The 22516-nt window shown below is 42.2% G+C and overlaps 1 protein-coding gene across 1 annotated transcript in view; it reads left to right on the plus strand.

Annotated features, from left to right (window-relative positions):
- Window positions 1–14045: 14045 nt before the first annotated feature.
- Window positions 14046–22516, plus strand: part of ahnak (AHNAK nucleoprotein) — a 29728-nt gene continuing 21257 nt past the window's right edge. Inside the window, exons 1-2 of the mRNA XM_037977491.1 lie at window positions 14046–14183; window positions 21205–21267. The gene's annotated coding sequence lies outside the window, so the exon portion shown is untranslated. The remainder of the gene's footprint in view (window positions 14184–21204; window positions 21268–22516) is intronic.

A 22516-nucleotide genomic window follows, 5' to 3' on the forward strand; every position in this document is an offset into this window, starting at 1 on the left:
GTGGGGGGTGGGGGTGGTGTGGGGGGGGGGTCTTAAAAGTAGTTGCAGCAGCGAGGAGGAGTGCTGCTGAGGGCCTGACGGAGAGAGGCCGTATTGTTCTGCCACACAAGGACCCTGTGTGGCCGTCAGCCCTCAGTAGGAAGCTTCAGGCATGGCATGCATGTGCCGAGCATCTGGCACATCTGGAAAAGGGGGGAGGAAGCCGACCAAACGACGACACAAAAGAGAGGAGCGTCCGATACTGCAGATCAACATCTAAATAAACCTAAATATAGATCCTAAAACTACGAATGGTTTTACATTAAAATTACATTAAATTACATTAAAATTAGAGATACGTTGAGACGCTCGTGTCCCCGCGTGTGTTTCTCACATGCATTTTTGTCGCCGGCCACCGAAAGGCAAAGGCCGACGATGACGTCTTTGCTCGTGTCTGCAGGAGTGACCACGTGTCTGTTATCGAAGCACCTCACGAACCACTAAACGGATTTTAATGAAACGTGCTGAAAGTCATTATTTAAGGCACGTCTACAACTGATTAACTTACGGAGTTAACTTGATTCAAGATGGCCGCCACAGCCAACTGACCTTAAAAAACACAGAAGTGACTATAACTTGGGAAATTATACAGATATTGTTCTAAAATTTGGTGTGGTAGTAGCTGAGACTGAGCCCCAACACGTTATGAGTGCCAACAGATTGGGCAAGATCTTTGTTTAAAATGTTGCCGTTAACTATTTGAAGTCAGTTCTGACTCTTAGCAAAATATCTTACGAACCACTGGGCTGATTTTAATAAAACTTTCGTGAAACAATGATTAGATGTACATCTACAACTTATCACCTTTTAGAGCCAACACACTTTAAAACGGCTGCCACAGATAACTGACTCCAGAGAACACAATAATGGCCATAATTGGTCCAGTTTTATTATTATTGTGCTAAAAATTGATGTGACTATAGCTGAGGGTTATTAACAATATATACTCTGACGGCTACTCACTGTGCAAGATCTTTGTTTAAAATTTTAGCATCAACAGCTGCAGTCAACCCTGTTTCATAATTAGCATTAAATGGTTACTCTGGCAGAAATCTGCTATTCCTGCTGAAAGTGTCCCAATGTGCTGCCGCTGTTTGTGCCTGCAAATAACCCCAGGATTCTATGTAAATAACCATATAGTGAAAGGCTGAATCAGTGATGTAAAAGGTTTTAAACTGTTATGAGCAGATGACTTCCTGGACTCGCTGTTAGCTCGTTAATCAGGTCAGATTTAAACTTCAAACTGAGGTCGTTCAAAGATATTAATTGTTTATAACCTTTTCACAAAATGGTTGCTTTTAACAAACTGTGTTTATTGAATTCTTGATTTGGAAGTTGATCTGTAAAATGTATTCTGTTAGCCCCTTTTAGCTTTCTGTCACTCAAAAATCCACTGCCAAAGTTCAAATCTTAGTAAGTAATTAATGCAAAATCTAGATAGGGTGGAAAAAAAACGGAGGTGTTTTGCAAACACTAAGGTCGCACATTCCAAAAGAAATGACAAGACTGCCGCTAGACTTGCACACACGCACACACGGAGCTTTGTGGAAACAAGTCAACGGAAAATATAAGAGCGTCCCGCTGTTGTCTGTGGGTTTGAGGAACGTCTTTACATGGGCACAGAAAGCACACACGTACAGTCCCACAGTCCCACCCTCAGCATGTCTTCACGGGGATCCCTTGAGCTTCCAGCCATTTCGAGATGCAAAACATCGGCCAAAATCTGGGAGCTGCTTGACCTTACGTGCTCTGTTGCATTTAAGATACAATCAGGGGACATGAATGCTCAACAGAAGTGGGTATAAATGCATATTTGGTGTTGGCTGCTAAAAATGACCTTGACCATTTTCTTCCCCAACAGACAGAATATTTAAAAGGGTGTGAACCAAACTTTTGCTCTTTTTTTTTTTTTTCTCTGGCACTGAAACAGCAAAGTAATTCAGCACTGGAATGGAATGAACAGGGTCAAAGGTGAGTCTACTGAGGGAAATAGCTGAAGGAGGAGGTGGCGTTCTATCAATAAGCAAAACATGGGCGTGCAGCGCCTGGAGGTAGTGGCCGCATCAGCTGGGGTAGTCATTATTATTTAAAAAGGGATTATTAAATGCTTCACTCCCCGGTAAGTTTTTACTGCCCGGGAAGTGTGACTGTGAGAGCGGAGGGGAAAGTACGTGACATGAGGGAAGAGAGGAGCAAAAAAGCACAGGGAAAAACACACCGCCCCTGCTCTTTGGGGCATGGAAACCCCATAGTTGCTTTTGGCTCATGTTACTAAAAAATGGAGGTGGGGCCCGCTCTCCAACTAAAGCAACACTGTAACAATACTCTGCCATAAACTTACTACCAAATGCAAAAAAACAAACAAAACAATATTACTGTCTTTTAGAAAAGATGAAGAATTGTAATAAAAACTGACTTTCTGCTTGACACGAATGCAACTTTGCAAAGTTGGTAAACATTTGGCTAAGTTGTTCGAAGAAAAGACAGAATTTCTCCACAGTGGTGGTTTGGGTGTGCCCCGAGTCTTTAATACAACACTGCGCGAGCTTTTCTCCCACAACACAAGCGGTACGAGCACACCTGGCTTAGCTTACTTCCTTGCGGGGGGGCGGAGGGGGGTTTTGAATTGATGGGATTGCTGCAATGCTCGGTGAGGAAAGAGGCAGCCACATCTGGATGAGCTGTCTGGGCAAACAGGTACCCCGGCCTGGCTTCATGTGTCGACTTGCTGGTGGCTTACATTCCCACCCGGAGAATTAACTGCAGCGTTGGGACATTCACAGCTCTGAAAGGAATGTGCAACTCAGGAACGCATCTGGCTGTTGTCAAAGTTCAGCAGATGTGTGTGTGTGTGGAGTGGGGGGGGGTCACAAGATGGAGAAACATCTTATCGGGCCCAGATTTTGTTCGATAGTTCAGAGCAGTTATTGATTGCAAGCGTGAAACGGGATCGCACAGTCAAACGCAAACGCAGCGGCATACAGGCTACTAGCGTGAAAAAAAGGGGACACTCTCTCTCTGGGGGTGGGGGTGATGTGTGAAACCAAAGTGCATTCAAACAACTAAAGACCTAGCATTCCTTGAAGCGACGCACATCGCCCGCTGCACCACCTCGTGCAGTATTGTGAGATCTCGCGGATGTGTTGAAGGATGACTCCTGGCTACTACCGCAGTTTAGCTCGAATTCTGTAAAACCGGCCATTTTTGTGTTGGCTACTGTTGATGAGCAGTGGTAGCTCGTAGATGCCACGTAGGCATTGGTAGACGTACATCCAGTGAGTTTCATTTAAATCTGTTCAGTGGTTCATAAGATATTTTGCTAACAAATAAATATGGATGACGCCAACAGTTTTTGCCAAAGTTTCAAGCAAAAATATTACACTATGTGTAGTGGTCGGAGTATGAATTTGGGATGATGCTCAGCTACCACTACACCATATTTTGTGTCAGCTGGCTGTCAGTTGGCTGTGGTGGCCATCTTGAATTAGGTTGACTCCAACGGGTAATAGCAAGCGTTTTGAAAACAGACCTCGCCTGATCAGCCTGCGCTCAGAGTATGTGTTGGGGACGACTTTCAGCTACTACCACATCAGGCTAAAAGGGGCGGCTGTGGCTCAGCGGTTGGAGCAGTCGTCCTCCAACGAGGGAGTTGAATGCAGTCACATGTCGACGTGTCCCTGGACAAGACATTGAGCCCCTCCATTGCCTCTGATGTGCCCCATTGGTGCATGAATGTGATGTAAAGCACTGATTAGATCAGAATCAGAATGATGTATTCAGACATGTAGTAAAGTGTTGTATGAATGTGTGTGCATGGGGAAATGAGGGCACAGATTGTGTTGTAAAGCGCTTTGAGTGGCCTAGTTGGCTAGAAAAATGCCATTTAAGTACAGTTCATTTATCATTTACTAAGCTGAAGCTCAATAGCTGTAAAAATGACTGAGCTATACCCACTTTCACACACACACTCACACAGACAGGCGAAAAAATGATCGCCTTTCACCTTCGAGGCCCGTCGATATTAAGCAACGCTTCACACTCATTTTGTCTGTCTTTCCTGTCAGATACTTTATTTTCTTATAACACGAAGAATATTTTGGGTAAACATTTGGGACATAATGTTGTTTTTGAAGGTTAAGTGGGGGGAAAAAAAAAAAAACAAACAAGAAAAGATGAGCCGTTGTCGGAGTGTAGACGCCGTGGCCCGAGGCGTTGGTGACGCACTGTTTCACGAGACCAAGTTCGCTAAAACAATTGGCCAACAGTAATCAAGACGTCATGTACATTAACTGCACAGTGTTGCAACGGCAGGATCAAACCTGCGGATGGTGTTTCCAGTGTCCAGAACGGATTGTGAAAACAGGAAGGGGAGCAGATCGTCCTCTCCAAAAAAAAAAAAAACGGCTTCAAGCTTTCTGCTGCAAAGTTGCTTTTACTGTGTTCTAAACCGCTCCGAGGCACGTGATATTTATCCTTACACACACGGGGCATTGCTATGGAAACATTCGTGCCCTCTTGCTTATTATGTTGCCATAGCAGCCATCCCAGAATAGTCTCTCTTTTGGTTCCTTCCTGGCGTTCGTGACTCACTCGCAAGTTGAAGTGGAAACCACAGCGCAATCTGCACCTCATTCCCGTTTTTTTTTTTTTTCGGTCACATTCTTTTCTGTTCAAACGGAGCAGCCTGCCTCTCTGAGTCATGAGCATATGCTCATGTGTTCGCAGGATATGTGTGTACGGCTATGTGTGTGTGTGTGTGGGGGGGGGCTCCGTGGGGAATTCCTCAAGATAAACAATGATGGGTTACTATGGCAATGACAAATATCAGGCCGTGTGACCCGTGTGTTGCGAGATAGTGTATCTTAAGTACTGCACGCTGTCATTAGCAGCCCGGGGTTGCTTTGTAGTTGTAATCTCACCATGGATACCCTGTGCTCTCGGTGGTTACTTTAGGTCCACTTTGTTTTGACAAGCTCCAGCCTGTGGTCTGCTTACTCACAGGCCTGCAGAGCCGGGCTCAGACACAAATCCCATACGTGGTCATTTGCTGTATGCAGCCCGGCAAATGATGCACGGAGTTGATATTTATCAAAAACAAGTTACAAAAACATGTTTTCCACGATGTGACGACGATCATGGGACACGATAACTCGGGGTTACATTCCACCATCAACCCAATTTGGCAAGATGATGAGGAAACTCCAGTTATTAGTGCTAATCACATTAAGCGAACTGAAATTGGAGCCCTGTGATAGACTGGCGGCCTGCGCAGTTTTTCTTTTTTTCTCATTTTTCTCTCGGCTCCTGTGCAGCTTTGTACGGAATGAAACGCAGGTCGAAGGATGAGTCAGATCAGGAAATCAGTTGAATTTTCAACCTCACTGGTCCCAGTTTTACCAAAACATATATAGATATATATATTGATGAAAAACGGCTGTGATTTCTACTTGCTCGGCTGACTTTGAATATCTCTGGAAACAATTTGAATAGTAAAAGGGAACTAGAATTTCGAGCGCTGCCTGGATTAGAGTGAGCTGGGTAAGAATAACCCTTTGCAGGTACGTGTTCTGCCTTTAGAGCTGTTTCTTCTGAACAGGAAGAGAGTTGTATTTTTAGTGATATAAAATGACACCTTCGACAGAGCCGATAGTGTAACGAACCCACACAGAATCAGCATGTCGGTGGGTTGCTTACTTCTGGCTTTACCGGCCTCTTAAGACGAAACGAAGCATGACTTTTTGTTTAGAGAAAACACTTTAAAAACCCATTTTACACTAAAGAACAGACGCACACGATTACCGTGAAGCTGCGCATGATAAAGGAGAGAACAAATACAAATGAAGAAGGGATTAAATATATAATTAACGCCCGCTGCCATAAGAGGAGAGAATATGTGTGTTTCATTGCCTGTCTGTCTGTTTGCCAAATATCTCATCAACCACTGGATGGATTTGAATGAAACTCCCAGAAAGTCATCACTGGACATCTGCAAGTGATTAACTTCTTAAATCAACTCGATGCAAAATGACCGCCACAGCTAATCGACGCGGCCGCAAATCAGACAGTTTTACAGACACTGAGCTAAACGGTGCGAGAGTCGCCAAGAGTCATCCCCAACACAAACTCTGAGCAAATTTACTGTGTTCAGAACTTGTTTCGATGACTTAGACTTCAGGTTTAAATTTGAATTGAAACAGGTTTCAGGTATATTCAAGAGAAAGTCATCTCCGGATGCTGTAAACCAGGGGTCTCCAATCCTGGTCCCTGAGGGTCACTATCCTGCATGTTTTCCTTGTTTCCCTGCTCCAACACACCTGATTCAGTGGTTAAATCACCTCTTCTTGTTCTGCAGAAGCCTGTTAATCACCCATTGATTCAAATCAGCTGTGTTGGAGCAGAGAAACAAGTAAAACCTGCAGGATGGAGGCCCCTCTAGGACCAGGGTTGGAGACCACTGCTGTACAGAAAACAAAACAGGTCCGCGTCAGATTCAGTTGCAAACATTCCAGTTCAGTCTAGCTAGAAGGCAAATAAATCAACACAAATCGAACAACCAGAATCAGCAAAGCGTGTTCTTGAAAAACGAAACAGAGTTGGCCTCTGATGGTACTGAACAGATGTTGCACAGCAGTGACATGTGGTGAGGCAACACATGTACAAATACCTCAAAGAATAAGACGTAGTAGGACATAAGATGCAGTCTATTTCAGGGCCGATCCATCAGCAAAACGGCTTTCTGTTGATGACTGGTTATGTCACATGCAGTATTTGTTTTTTTTATTTTTTTTAATGATGGAAAAACCTGCCTGCTGTCATTTGACAGATTACAATCTGCCCAGATGCAAACGCCGTGTACGCCGGCTGCACAGTGGCTGCGTGGCCACGGTTCGTACGCAACTCAGGTTTTTTGTTTCAGCGCTCAAATGAAAGCGTTCTGTTTAAAGGGAGCAAGCAGCAACGGGTCTGGGAACGGCACACAGGAGAAGGAGACAAGCCTTTATGTCTGAGTGTGTGGGCAGATCTTACTCTTAAGCATATTGTTTTCACATCAAAGGTTTTTCTGGGTTTTTTTTGTTGAATGAACCACAATCTTCACCTCCGCCGGGGAGGTTATGGTTTCAGTGGTGCTGGTTTGTTTGTCTGTTGGAAGATTACTTAAAAACTAAATGTACAGAGTTGGATAAAGTCATGAGGAAATGTTGTTACAAGAACCAGTTGAATAAACTTTGTTGATGATCTGGATTAAACTTTTTTTTAATGACCTTGGAGGAGGTTTGCATTAAATGCTTCTGGTTAGTATGTAGAGAAGGATTTCTGCTTTGGATGGATATTTTTATGCAACATCTTGCATCTGCGTCATGTCGGGTGGAAAAGGAGGCGAACCCAGAGCACAGACTCAGCTCTCAAAAAGAAACTAATTTATTAAATAAAATAAAAGATAATCAAAAACAAAACGCTGACGTGGCAGCATAACCAAACATACAAAATCCAAAACTGAGACACAAGATGAGAGGGACAATCAGACAGCGCAGGAAGCGACAACGAACCAGCAGTGAGTGGAGGAGATGACCGGGTTTCAAAAACAGAGGGTAATTAGGGGAAGTGGGCACAGGTGAGTGATAACAACTAGGATCAGGTGAAGATGGGCGTGGCAGGAAAACAAGAGGCTGACTGATGAAGCCGGTTTTGTTCTTCCATGATTTATCACTTTGTATTTGGACTCAAAGTACAGCTCTGAGACATTTTTAAGCCTACATGTAGAGCAAAACATGCAAATTAACAGATTACGTGGTGCAGCTGACTTTCACAGTTTTTAGTTTGGGTTTTTGGTGCTTGCCATAAAAGAAGAAGAAGCGTGGGGGCTCTACTTTTCCTTTTCCTTTTGGTGCAGTTTTATGTCAGATCAGGAAAACTAAATATGCAATGCATGTATGTGAAACGCATTATGTGCTCTATGGAAAATGAGGACTATAAATACAAACATTACGTTGGTGACAAACAGTGAGAAAAGCAGAAGGCTCGCTCATGTGAGCGTGATCAGCTCGGTTTGTGCAATCTGAGACGAGGCTTCGCTTTGTTGCTGCATCACCTCGCACATCTCCCCTATCTGTTTGAACAGGAAGTACGCATATTCACTGATTCTGGAAATGATTGATTGCTTGAAATGATTGATATGACAGCAATCATACTTTTTTTTTCATTTTAATGATGACAGATGAATCCTCTGACTGGATGCCCCTCTTGCCCAGTAAATGTCCAAATTAAATCATTTTTGTTTTAAGATAAAGAGACATTTTAAAGTGCTTAATATACTAATAAGAGCCGTAAGGAAATGCGACAGACTGACACTGTCACACAACTAAGATAATTTGAAGTAAGAGAGTTTCACTTCAAATTATCTGGCACTGCCTAGATATAAATATACCATCACAGCTCACTGGATGCTTCAACTTTTGACAAATATCTCCAATGTTAATCAAACTAAAACAAAACTTTCCTTTTTCAAGTTTTGTGACTTTGGCTTTTTTTTTTCAAAACTCTTGTTTTGCATCTGGAAAAAAAAGAGTAGCTGCTATCTTTGCTGCAGCTAGTAGAGATAAGATTCATGGTTTATTAGAGAAAAATGTTGCAACACTGCAGTAGAGAGAAAAAAAATAGAGTAAACAAACATTTCTTCCTCTGAAATGCATTTTAAAGCTGATGTAATTTACTTACTAAAAGCTCATAATTAAAAAGGTGATTTTAGATTACAGCTTTTCCTGCTCCGTGTACCGCAGACATTTGGATAAAATATTTCTGCGCTGCGGTTGAATCGGCTACAAGTTGTGGTATTTATTTGCCAGAAACCCATTCTAAATGTTTAGACTAATACTGAAAAACAAGAAAGAACATTTCACTTTGAGCAATCCAGTCTAATCAGTTCTGCTTTTGTTTTAGTTTTAAACAGAAAATTAAAAAAAAAAAGTCTCATTATGCATAATCTGTGAATTTAAAGGGGAGCTGACAGCAGTCTGTTAGTTATTGCACCGTTTTATCATGGTGGAAATAAATGTGAACATTTAGTATCATTTATTATTTACAAAAGGTTATTTAGAACAACTAGGTTTGAAGTCTGGAAATGACATCTTGTAATATTTACTCTGAAAAAGGCCTTTTGAGTCCACAGATCGGTCACCATTCGTGCTGCTTCACTTTGCCTCGTCTTTTTCCACAACAGTGCATTCATTCATCAAAAACCCTTTCCTCTGACATTCTTCAGCCCTGACAATGGCTCTTTGACAGCGTTTATAAGCCTGTGTCTTCAGCACCGACTAGATAAACACTTGACACCAAATAAACAACGTCGCACCGAGTGGAACTAAAATCCAATAAAGCTTGGAGAACCTCTGGGTTTGTGTGTGTTTGAATTTTTCTGCTTTTGACAAAGATCTAAGCAGGTTCGTGCATGGAAATGTGACTATTATGTTTTGGAAAATTTGACCAGAATTTTAGATAAAGCAAACACGAGCAGCTTCAGTGCGAGCTTTAAATTCCTCGTTGTCTTTGAGTGGGTTTATCTGAACTACGGCTGCAGATTCCTGCAAATAGTTTTCGTTCCTTCATTTAGTCCTAGGTAAATGTGAAATCGCTGCTTTTAAAATGTGAGACGTGCAGATGCATAAGTTGCAGTAATGTGCTTTTAGAGTAAACTAACATTTCTCGAAGGAATGCATTACTCGCCGCCCTGCACGCTGACGCTTTCAACATGTTGCACAAGTTTGTTGGAGAATCCGACTGGAATGACTCAGCTTCTGCCACACCAAGTTTTTGCTCAATTTTTGTAAAAATTGACTGAGTTCTAACTGTTTCATGTTAGCTGTGGCGGCCATCTTGAATCTCGCTGACTCCGGAACTTGAGTCGGGTTTAAATTTGCCTTTTTCGAAGTTTCATTCCGATGCTGCAAACAGACAGATGAGTAAACACGTGCGTGTGCACATCCATGCAGTCACACAATCCCGCTGTAATAACATGTACACTTACATGCAATTACAGCAGGATTTTGGCCTGGTGCCTTTAATGACAGCAGACCAAAAGAAATAAAAAAAAACCCCTCATATATGGTACTTGTAGCAAAAAAATACGAAGAGAAAACAAGTGATAAAGAAAAAAGAAGAGCAAGCATTGAGTTACCTTCTTTACTGTGTTTGGAATAAACTGTTCTATTCTTCCAAATTATCTCAGTGACTCATACAAAAAGCCTTTTTCCCCACACAGCTCGCATTGTCTGGAAATAATTTTATTTGAAGATCATGACATTTTATAACTATAACACACAAACTCACTTCTACGAAGAGTTTGTTTTTCGTCTCTTTTAGCCCGTTCGAAACTCGCCTCGACTGTCTTTAATAATCAACAACTCATAATTCTTTTGGTAAAAAGCTGGAATGGGGTTTGAAGACAATTTGATCTGTTCTTTGTGTCTGATTAAACCTGTATTGCACAACCCAGTGTGCGCCTCACACCCATTTGGGTGTTGCGCCTCTGAGCAATGCCAAACAGTTGCTTCAGAAGATCCGAATAAATCCAAGCTGTCATCACTTCCAGGTGTTGTTTTGATCGGGTTATAAGTTGCAATTTTGTAGCTGTATTGTTTATTTATTTGTTTTTTTACAGTCCAGCGTCGCGCCACTTCCTGTATCCTCCGGGGACACGTCGATCACGCGGCCGTGCGATCATACATCTAACCGTCCGTGCCCGTTTAATCCTCTGATCTTGGTCTCCCTTGCCGTCTGAGCTGCCCTGTTTTCATTGTAGTCCTGGGCTGTGACTCATCCTGTGTCTGAGCCAAGCTGTTTGCGCTCGTTCACACTAACTGACACACCTATGGCCAGGAAACACACCCATTCCCATATATCCTTGTATTCAACCGGAGTACCTACAAAGCAGGGACGGACCGAGGGGGGGAACCAGTTTGTAAAAGATATGCAAAGCGCTCTCGTGCCATAAAAAAAGTGCAACTTTGTCGCGTACGTACTCATTGTGTCGAAGTTGTTTATCCTCTGCTGCCTTTTCCTTTTTTTTCTTTTTTTTTGTTGGCTCCTCCTTTAACCTGCTTTGGATTCTTGGGTTGTTACGGGGCTATAACCTTTCAACTCCTGCTGAAAACTTGTTAAATGCCTAAACAGCCTGGACGGGAATCCTGCTGCTCACATGTGGACACATCATACGAGTTGTCCCACTGAAAGCAGCGTTCGCTGTAAGCCGAAACGCTTCTTCAAAGCAACAAGAGCCTTGCCTCAGAGGCAAAAAAAACAAAAACCAGCAAACCTGCAACGTGCTGAGCACACACGTGTGCTAACAGGTCATTCCAGAAGACATCCTCCAGTTAGAAATTTAATGGTTGTCAAAAAGTGCGATCATAATAGATGTCTCCATGTTGTCTGTCCTTGCTCACTGTAAGCCCAAGGTGAAGGCAGTAAAGTTGTTGCTTGCGTCTGTGAGTTTGTTTACTTGTCTGTACTGTTAGCAAAATATCTCATGAACAACCTGAGCAGACTTTAACCCTCTCAAGGCAGGCGTTGCAACAACATATCTGATTTTTCCTGTTACTAAAACTTAATTTGAGCCTGAGAGGGTTAAGGAAACATTCCGAAAACAATCACTTGGTGTACCTCTACAGCTGATTAACGTTTGGAGTTACCCCAATTCAAAATGGCCTCCACAGCAAATCAGCCTTAGTCTACCAGTAGTGTGTTATGTTTGGACTTTTTGGGGCCTTTTTTACCCTCAAACTGTTTTATTTAAAACACAGCCACAGTCCAAACACTGTGGAAGCATCTCGAATCCCAGGAGTTCCGTACGAACTCTGCTCATACTCCACATGGTTGGAATTACTCCTCCACATTTATCTCGGTGTGCGTGCAGGAACACAACCACACACCTGCACGCACCAACAATGGCTTTTCTTTGTCGTGGCAGCGCCGCAGCCCGCTTTCTTTCTTTTTTTTTTGTGGGGACAAAGCGAACCCTGAGCTGTCTCCTTCCAGGAGCGGCAAGAAGCTGCAGAAGTGAAGCACACGTACGAGCGCGCACGCCACACCCTGTTCGTTCCCCACAAAGCGGCGCGGCCGCTTCCTCGACTCCTGTTCCTCGCCGTGTTGTTTGCTGTGCAATCTCAATGAACATGGGCGTGACGCGGGGCAGAAAGGCAAACAAGTTGTTTTAAAGATGTCGGAAAACGATGCGAGCCGCGAGGAAGTGCGGGGCGTCGGGTACGACACAAAAGTACATAAACATGGTAAAACAAAACGTGACATTAACAACTACATCGGCGCACACGGTGACTCACTACCAGAATAACTCAAGTGCAGCAACTTAAAACAAACCAAAACCAAAAGATGATTGACAAATTGTGGGAGGAAAGATATTTTAAAAACCTGTAGTCCGCAAACAGGAACATAAACAAACACTAACACAAATGTGACAAGCTCTAATATTAAAGAATATAAGCAAACTGTATCAAATCTTATCTTAAATGAACAGTATTAATATATTTACTTGACTGTTTTTAAAAAGCAGCCTAAAGGAATGCAAAATGCTGCACGGTGTTGGAGAAAAGAGGGCACTGTCGGTCATCTGACATGGCTGCAGGTCACAACAACAACAGAGAGGATTAGATGCGCCATCTTGTTACCGAGTGATCACTGAATTCCTTTCATGATACGTTTTAATTTATGAACAAGCTGTTGGCCCTAACCGTCGCCGTAACTCCAGGCAGAGTGATTCCGAGGCCACCAGCCAGCGTCATTCTTAAGAAGTTACTTGCGTCATACAACAGCTTCTTTTACTGCTGCACATTTCTGAAGATTTCATGTACTGGTAGTTATTTTTATTATTTGTTAATAATGATTCAGGCAGTTTTAAGGTATGTATATATATATATATATATATATATATCCTGAATTAGTGTTTGTGGGAAAAGAAAACTAAAAATACTTTTTAAATACCTGAAATACCGGTGAGCTGGTGAAGGAGAAGCATTGATATAATCGAGATAATAAACGCTCAATTTCACACCGAATGTTACAAAACAATTAACAAGTCTTACAGACAACCACTGGAACGAATGTTTTCTGCAACTGGAAACAGACAGAACAACCAGCAATGTGCTGGACACGTTTTAAAATCCAAAAGAGAATGAATTAGGATAAAAAATGCCTAAGTTTTGATATTTGGTAGTTCGGGGTGGCATTGTTACCTTTTGTAAGACTTCTCCTGTAAACAGAGACATTGTTTTAGTTTGAAAGAAAAGGCCTCCTTCATGAATCATTTAGGTAATGATAACCTTGTATCAGTTTGTGTGCAGTGATTTAAATGCCTTAATAACATGTTTGTGCCTTTATCTGTCATATAATACTCACTGTGTGGTGTGTTACTCTGCGTACTTCAGAGTCACTCTGACATGTGAACCTAAAACTAAACTGATTCAAATCGTATTTACAGTTTTACAGTTGTGAATAAGGACTTTGCTTTGTGTACGATTGTGGGGGAAAATGTTTTTTAATCACAAACTACAGTTAACCTGTCGGCTCCAAATGCAGTTACCGAGCTGTAAACATTTTCTCCTTTAAAGTGGAGCGTACTCTTTCGAGTCGTGGGCCGTCGCAGCCCTGTATGTGGAGCAGTGGGTGGTCCCAGTGGTGAGGACCACTCCCTCACACAGGGTCCCCTCCCTTGTAGTCCCCTCCCTCCGAGAACCAGGAGCCCTACCCAGCTCCCTGTCCAACCACTCTGCTTAGCCCAGAGGAGAAGCCACACAGAAAAAAGAAAAAAAGAAAGGCTTAAAGTCAACTCTGAGCAAAAAGAGGGAGGGCAAAAGGAGGAGGAGGAGGAAGTTAACACGAGGATACAAACGAGCTAATGGATTTTCAGTCAGTATGAACTGCTTTTTATTTTTAAAAATGGTTNGGGGGGGGGGGGAAGAGAAAACGCCCTGGAAATCTGGTTGATAGAGAAATAGGAAAACAGCAACAGAGTCCTGACAGACTGCAAACTTGTGACAGTGTGAAAGTGCTCTTCTTGGGCTGGGGTGAAGGGAAGAAGACACGTTTCCAAGGATGCTCAAGTCGGTGTGAGGCTTCTTGGGCGCAAAGACTGCGCACAGGTAAAGGATGCACGGTTTTCTTTTTTATCTGATTAAGCGAAAGTGGTTTCTTTTTTCTGAACTGCGGAACTTTGCCAACTGCGTTTGCCTAATTCTCATGTGTGCCGCAAACGAGCGAATCCTGCTTGACAACTACGAGAGAGTTTTAAAAACTGATAAAGGTTTTTCTTTTTTCATTTATTCTGTCAGGAAGCACTTCTGAATGTGCGTTGTAAGATTACAAACGATGCCGTCCTACTTCAGTCCATGTGCTTATCTGCTGTGATGTCCTGCGGTTCTTCCAAAGGGAAGTCAAGCTTCCGTTGTTGTTAGCGTGTTTCTGTTGTTTAAGGTGGCACTAAGTTTTGTGCGTAGCTCAACGCAGACCTAAAAACACTGAGCACAGAGCAGGACACGAGAAGTGGGTGTGTACCTGGAGCCACATGAATGCACAAGGCTTCACTGGAGTTGCGCACTTCACTTTTATCTTTGTCGGTGGCTGTAAAACACAAACACAAGTGTGAAATCAGCTTTTTCGAAATGGATTCAAGCCGTTTAAGCCATGACTTCAGAAACAAGAGGAAACATTATACATGTACATATAAGCATTATATTTATGGAGTGATGTGACTCATGTGCAAATTAGATGTCTTCTGCATACTTATTAATCTAGTCTTCTGGGGGAAAAAAACTTTTTTTTTTCCTTTTTCTTTGAGAGAGAGAGAAAAAGAGAGAGAGAGAGGGAGGGGAAAAAATGCAGCTGGAAGTTGGAATGAAGTGCCGGCAGAAAAACAAGAGGCTGACTGTGTGCGTCGATGCTATGGATGATGTACTTTTCTTATCAGTTTACCACCTTTTGTTGGGGCTAGAAGTTGAAAAAGTGAAGGTACTTCCCTGTGCGGGACTGCAGCAACAAGTTTGGGTGTGGATCCCTCTCCCGCACCTCCCTTCCCCTACTTCTTCTATTTTTTTTTATTTTTTTTTCCGTCCCTCCCTTCTTGCTTTGCTGTCTCCTCGGAGAGGCACACCCTTTACAGCCAGGAAAATAATAAAATAAAAAAGGGAACAAAATCCCTCACACCACAGACAGTTGTCTCAGTGGGTCCCTTAGTACTTTCAAAAGTAAAAAAAAAAAAAAGGATTGGTATCCTAACATTTTCTGCCAAGTCAGAGTGTTGTGTAACCTAAACAAATCTCATTTATGGTAATTTAAAATGCAAAACACTTGAGTGAAATGTGAGACGCGTCTATTAAGGTTCCTGAAACTGTCTCATGCAGTGGAGCTTTCCTTTTACCAACAACATATTTAGTTTTCCTTCATAAAAACTTTAAAAGTATCAAGGCTTTTTGACTGTGACGTATGTAAATATTTGATAATTTATGTTTTAAACAGGGAACGATCTCTCCCTTTTACCTTGGGTTTCTTAACCCGGGCTTCGTGCCAGGGTGTGTGGGGGGAAAAAGGATGGGAGGAAGACGGGGAAAGAGAGTCAGAGAGCGCGTTCGGGAGGGAGGGGGATGGGCGGGACTGGGGTGAGGAGGGGAGTTATGGAATGTAGTGGTTTGGAAAGACAAGCTAATTGAAACCAGGTTTGGGGCTGGAGAGGGGAGCAAAGACTTAGCACTTTTTGGAGAAACACGAATAACGCACTTCAGAAATGGAAAAGTCAGAGAAGTTTTTGAGCTATGCTATATTTAAGACATCTGTTTCACGTATTAAAACATTAATTTCTGTCTGTGCTTGGTGTATAAAGCACGTGTTCAAGTTGTGGAAAATGAAGGTTAAAAAAGGGAACAGGCGTAATCCTTTGTTTGAACATCAGCTGAAAGGTAAATTTCACCGTTTCGCCTGTCCTTCACAGCTCCCCTCTGCCACACCCAGAAGTCTGTGCTGCTTTCAGCGTAGCTCTGTACAGTGTTTTTTACTGCGCACACTTAACCAACGTTTAGTCCCCTGCAGCTGTAAATGTGTGGCATGTCTCAAATTGCTCTTGTCAAGGTGATTGATGGTGACAAAGATTGCTCAAAGGGGCAAATTGTCACAGAACTAAAAGGTACTCGAGAAGCTGGCCTGAGTTATACTGTAGTTTTACTTTTAAAATTCCTTTATAAAGTTAATTACAATGCAGATATCAAAAACCTGGATGGTGTGGGCTCAAAAACACCCAGAGGAAAAACAAGCAAACCTAAATGTCTACGCTGGGAAGAAGTTTGTTCTTGACTGTCAGAAGCTGAAATACTTGTCCGTTAACAGGGCCTCAGTTTGGCCCAGGGCAGAAACTGTTTGTCTAAATAAGCTCACTGTCTGTGCTGCAGCACAGAGCCTACATTATGCTGGGACTTTAACTAATGTAACCCGCTTGGAATTCCAAAAACTGGACAGCAGATTTGTCAAGAATCTTTATTGGTTAAATATAGCTTAGCTACTATGGTGATTGATTTGACTGCACTTGCCATCCATGTGACAAACAGCATCTTAAGAGGGCTGTTGGGAAGGTCATGCCTTATATGACCGTTTGGTGTCTTAAGCTGGCTTAAAGTTTTTATCAACACACTAAACCATACCAAGCTGCGTACTTCGCTGAGATGTCGTTGACTGACAGCAGGAACAAGTAAAGCGGTGCTGCTTGTATGTGCAAGAGTGAAATGTAAGGAAACGGGTCTCAAGCACACTTCCTTTGCCATTTCCTCGCGGGTTGGTTGGGTTGGTGGTTAGAAAAAAGGGACAGAGTGGGTTGACAACATGAGGGGCAGTGGATGTGTTGAATAAGATGAAAGAGACAGAGAAGGAGAGAGAATGAACCGAAGTCACACTATGGTTCGTTTGTTGCGCAACTAGCATTTGTTTAAAGCAGAGGCCGTGCTTTTGAACATCCTGAAACTCCAGCAGACTCGCAGTTACACTTAATTGACCGAGTAAAGTGTAGTTCCCCCTCTGGTGCAAATAAACATTTCATCATAGTGTTCAATTTTAGATGTAGTTCTTCGAGGCAATCCAAAAGCAGCCACTCCCTTTCCACTCATCCAGCGCTGGCTTGGAATGTTTCAGTATGTACTCTGTGGATACCCTTATCATTACTGTTGCTTGCCTCGTTGTTGAAAAATAGCTTTTTTAAGAGTTACGATGAGACAGCCAGCACGGGTCACACATAACACCAAACCCAGTCACACCCATGCATGTGCATGCAATTCAGACTTGGTTACAGTAGCTTTGTGTTTGGCTGGGGCTTTAGTGAGCTCAAAACTCAACATGGGTGTGAATCTTTTTTTCTCCCCTGATAAGCCAATAACTTACACCATTGCGCTTCCAAACATCTGCAACGTGAACCACCCAAAAACAATAAATCTTGTGGAACTTTTGCTGTAGTGCAGCAAAATCTACCTGGCTTTCACTCTCTGACCTGTCATGTTGCCCCAACCAAGGAATGACACACAACATCTGTTTCCAAAACTATTTGGAATGAGGGTCCCCAAAATGTCAGGCAACAAGACCTGGAATGCAAATTTGGAAACACATTCAGCTGTGTTTAGGTTTTCTTTATCTGACGCAAGATACTCAAGGTTGGCACCCTCAGCGCTAAACATGCTCACTTGCCTTTAAACAAATCTGTGCTACTCTGGTGGGCTTTAAATCTAAATACACATCCCTCTGGACTGCTTAAGCAGTATGTTCTGCAGCTAAACAAGTTTTATATCTATTTACATTTATTCTGTTGCTGTTCTGACCTACTTGAAATCATTTTGTTACCTTTTCCATAAATGGATTTACAATTGTTCTACCTTAAACAGCCAATGCAGGAAACAAAAATTGCCCCCAAAAAATACATTGTGGCTGAGCAGTTACAGGTTGTACCTATATAGGTTTGATAATACTATCAGAAAATGCCTTATCATATATATATATGTATATATATATATATATATATATATATATCCATCTCCTTTTTTAAACTAGTTATGTCAGTTCAAATAAGCAACTTTAGAATAAAAAAGAATAGAAAAAAGTATGGTCTTTCCAATATTTATGACTTTTATTCATTGCTCAACATTTTTGGCTCTGAAATGATCTGCTGGCTTGAGCCCAGGATCACTTCTCATTTCGGAATAAAAGAGCCAAAGTGGGGTTTCTTTCCAAAACGTTACTATTATGTTCGGTGCCAATGACAGTTTGTGTTGCATTTCGTAAGAAAAGCAAAGCTTCTTCAAAAGTCTATGCACACAGAAAAGTGAGTGAACCTTTGCTAAATAAGATTTTCCTCTCTTAGATGTCAAGGTGTATAATAGACAACAAAGTAGTAAAGACTGCCGTGTGTTATCCTGTACCTTTTCATATAATATAGAAACCTTTAGTTAGCGTTTGGAAAATATGCCGAACGACTTAAGTCTGAGTTGCAATGTGCTTTCAGTGCTGGATGGGCTTGTTTGTGATCTTAAAAAAAAAGAACTTTTCTTCATTTTTTCCATTTGTTGCCTAACTCCTGCCAAACTCACAATGGTTTAATCAGCAGTCGGCCAAGCCGGCGTCAGCGGGCAGGCTTTGGTCTTATACAGGACTTGTGGTTTCGTTCAGGGTTATGCGAACATTGAGAGCAGAAAGGAACAATTTGTTTTGATGCTCATTCCTTTCATATGCGTCATACATTTATGGCCTATCTGCTTCTTTGAGGGAGGACTGAAGGGTGAGGCCTGGTGTATCTCTTTTGGTGTTTGTTTTACTTGCCGTGTCAAACTACAATGCAGTGAGAAGAACAGGGAGTCTTTTCTGTTTCACCAACAAGACGGATTTTGCTCCCGCTCCTCGTTACTTCTGTGACTCGGTGCACAGAGGTCTCATTTGTGCGATCATAATCAAATTTATTCATTTGCCAGAACCGCTGTGCTTAATATACTTAGGGGTGAAATGCAACCTTTGTCACACTGCTCCTTTTTTTCTTGCACAGCAAATTGATTAGATTTGGCAATCAACTCGGTAGACAAACTTCAACCACTTATACGTTTCCAGTGCGCTGTGACCTACTTCAGTAAAAAGTTATGACAGCTAAACAGGTATGTGCCCCCCAGGTGTTTGGCAGTTGGGTGGAAAAATAAATTAAACTGAAAGCAGTGAGGGTTGCTTGTTGCATCAGTGAACATCCACAGGTAGACCATGTGACATGACTGTCACAGTCATTTCAATGAATTCAGTTTAGCTTCTGCGTCGTTGCTTAAAGACCGTGTTTCGCGGGGCCTTCGCATGTCGGCGTCTGACTGAATGTGGCGCTGTTGCGCGTTTGAGCGGAACCTGGAGGTGTTGTTGACTGGCTGTACGGGCGCAGACACTCAAGTAGGGTACAGGGTGGGCGATTCAGTGAGTGTGTGAGAGAAAGAGGACATTTCTTCGGGGTTAGTCACTGTAGGGAGAGGCTGGGCTCCCTTCCAGCTGGCCTGACAGCTCTATCAAGGAATGTGTTTGACTGGAGGCCTGGGTGGGGTTGTGCAGTAAGCTGCTAACTCTGCAAGCAAGTCACAGAAGCAAAGCTACATGATCTGTTTTGTTGAAATTGGTGCAGTATTTCTAGGTGAACAGAGTTCTTATTTGCTTCATATGCGGTCATGTGAGGTGTGTCACAAAGATGCAAAGGGTGGAGCAGCTTATATCTTATCCTTTATTTAATCTGATATGACTACTGTGGAGAAATATTTAAATACATTCTTACACACAGGAAAATGTTATCATTTTAGACCTCACCTGCTGTTTAACTAGCTTTGCTTTGGGAACCAATGACCCGGACAGATTTTACATTTAGATTGCTACTCGTACCTTTAAAAGATGTGAGTCGGATGTTACCTGAATGAGTCCTGACATGGAGGTCTGATTAACGCATCTCTGTGACAAGAGTATCATCTGGAAAGTGTACACAGCTGCTGTAGTTATAGGTCTACCCACACACGCATAATGACAACCACGTACTGGCTGGCATTTATCTAAGCTATTCCATTATGAGAATCATTCAAAAGGGCAGTCGATGCATTTTTTTAAAGGAAAATACTTCAAGCTCTTTGCATCACTGTTGGTTTTAAGCAACAGTTTTACTCATTCTCTCTCCAATTTACTATATAATGACAGACTGTGACTGAATAGAAATATTTATTATCTCACTAACACTGTTATTTGGCATACCCTTTACCAAAGTAATGAACACTCCAGCTTATTTAACACGGGGCATTGTGCAGGATAGAAGTTAATGATGGGGTTGGAGCGAATTTCTCAGATGGACATGTTCCCACTGGCAGATGCCTTTCTACACACACATCAAGTCTGGTTCTGTTTGTACTCTGACTGACAAAAAGAAGGCTTTGTTTCACAATACACCACTAGGTTGACACAATAATCCTTGTAAGACCTTTAAGAAGTTGGGCCAGTTACAGCGGGTTGAAGTAAGAGTGACTTGGCATGCAGACTGACACTCTAAACGCCGAATACAATCGCAACAACAAACTTTTATTACTACACTGGGCTTTTGTGTGCTGGCACTCGGTGGTTTTATACTTCACAAAGTTATAATCTGAACTAGTTATAATCTGAAAAACAGAAATGAAAAGTGCACGAGCACATACAGCAGTGCATTTCCTTTAAAACTAGATTTGCTTCTATTTAGCCTCTAATTTCAAACTTTGATTCTGTGCAGCTAAAGTAAACAAGCCCATCTCCGCCCTTTTCTTTTTTGCGAAAGTAAGGGCCACACCTTGCAGGTATTTAGATTTATTTACTTAAAGGGAGTTCTTGCAAGATGCCTGAAAGGGGTAAATATTGCTACCAGTAGTTGGTTAACGATTACAGACCCTCTGAAAACTCTGGTGATGAAAGACCTGTTGTGTGTACACACCAAAATGTCACGAGTAAATCCAAATGTATTTTTGATTTTGTGTGCTATGCGGAGACACACATATTCATGCAAGACTGACTTGTGAGGAACTGCCGGACTGAAACATGGCATGTTAAACTCGGAATAAAAGTCCAACAATTGAACCCCCATCCTGTTTTTGTGCTTCCTTTCAACAGAAGTCGAGAATAAAGAACACAAGTAGCAGACTGAAGCCCTTGGCTTTGCTTGAGCAATCCAAGGTAAGTGTCCTGAGACCATAAAATCAACACACCATATCTGTAACAAGTTGAATACAAAGTGAAACCTAACCTACTTCTGCATCACCCCACTCCATGTCCATATAGTGATTGTCCAGCTATGTCATGTGTGAGCAGACATCAAACTACTGTTGGATTGTCTGCTGGGAGGCTTTGAACCTCAATAGTCATGCCTTCTCCATTCAGTCGTGAAAGACCTTCCTCGTAAAAACCTGACATTTGGCTGTTTCAGCCTCTTGCACCTTCTTTATTCCCCCTACTTCTCCTCCCTCTGCAAGTGACAACCTGCTTCATTCAGATACTTAAAAACAATCTTGTCAGAAGCCTGCCAAGCTCACACTGTTGGTTTTATTTCGGCTGAGAAAAACTGGCAGGAAGGGAAAAATACCAAAGGTGCGCAGCTTCTGTGTGAATGACAAGGCATAAAGGCGTAGAAATGTACTGTGGTTGTATTTCAGGAGCAGAAGCTTTTGGCTTGCATGCCCCCCCTCCCCCCTCCCCAAGACAAATACCCGGCTGTAATAAAACATGACAGACAGACAAGCCTGTCCGTCTCCCTTTACCCTTATTTTTTTTCCAAGGCCTCCATGGCTTTCTTCAAAACACTGTGCAAAGAGTGAAAGTCTTTGTTTTGTAATATTTGTTCAAATATGTTTTTAAAGAAGTCTCAGTTTAGGCCATGGCAAATGTAATATGTTATGTGAGCGAAATAAAAGAGGAACGATAAAGTACAAGTTGATTGTTACGTTTGATCACACTGAGTCACACATTGGCTGCCTGTCTTATGACTCCAAGAACAAAGGCGTACTATTCAGCAGCTGTTTACAACAGTCTGTATCTAATCATATGATTATTCTGGATAAAGTTGATTGTTTATTGCTCTACTTCTAAATGTTGTTTATGCAATATTAAAGTTTATACTAAGCCTCTCTAAAATGGGGGCAAAAAGGGATATCTGAGTTTGGTTACAAATTAAAAATAACCTTTATATAAATATCCAGTGTACCCTTCTGCAATTTGGTGTTGTTTCCTTTGTGATGATGTGAAATTTAATTTTTTATTTTTATGTTGACATGTAGGCTAACATTCCACCATCTCTCCCTTTTTTTAAACTATTTCCTTAAATCTTCCTTCTCTTTATTCTCTCTCTCTCTCTGTCTCTCTGTTCCTACCTCCCGTTCTGCGCTCCTGCAAGCGTCAGCTCATCTCTGGGGGGGGGGGGGGGGGGGGG

The sequence above is a fragment of the Kryptolebias marmoratus genome, linkage group LG9, assembly GCF_001649575.2.
Source record: "Kryptolebias marmoratus isolate JLee-2015 linkage group LG9, ASM164957v2, whole genome shotgun sequence".
Taxonomy (NCBI): Eukaryota; Metazoa; Chordata; class Actinopteri; order Cyprinodontiformes; family Rivulidae; genus Kryptolebias; species Kryptolebias marmoratus.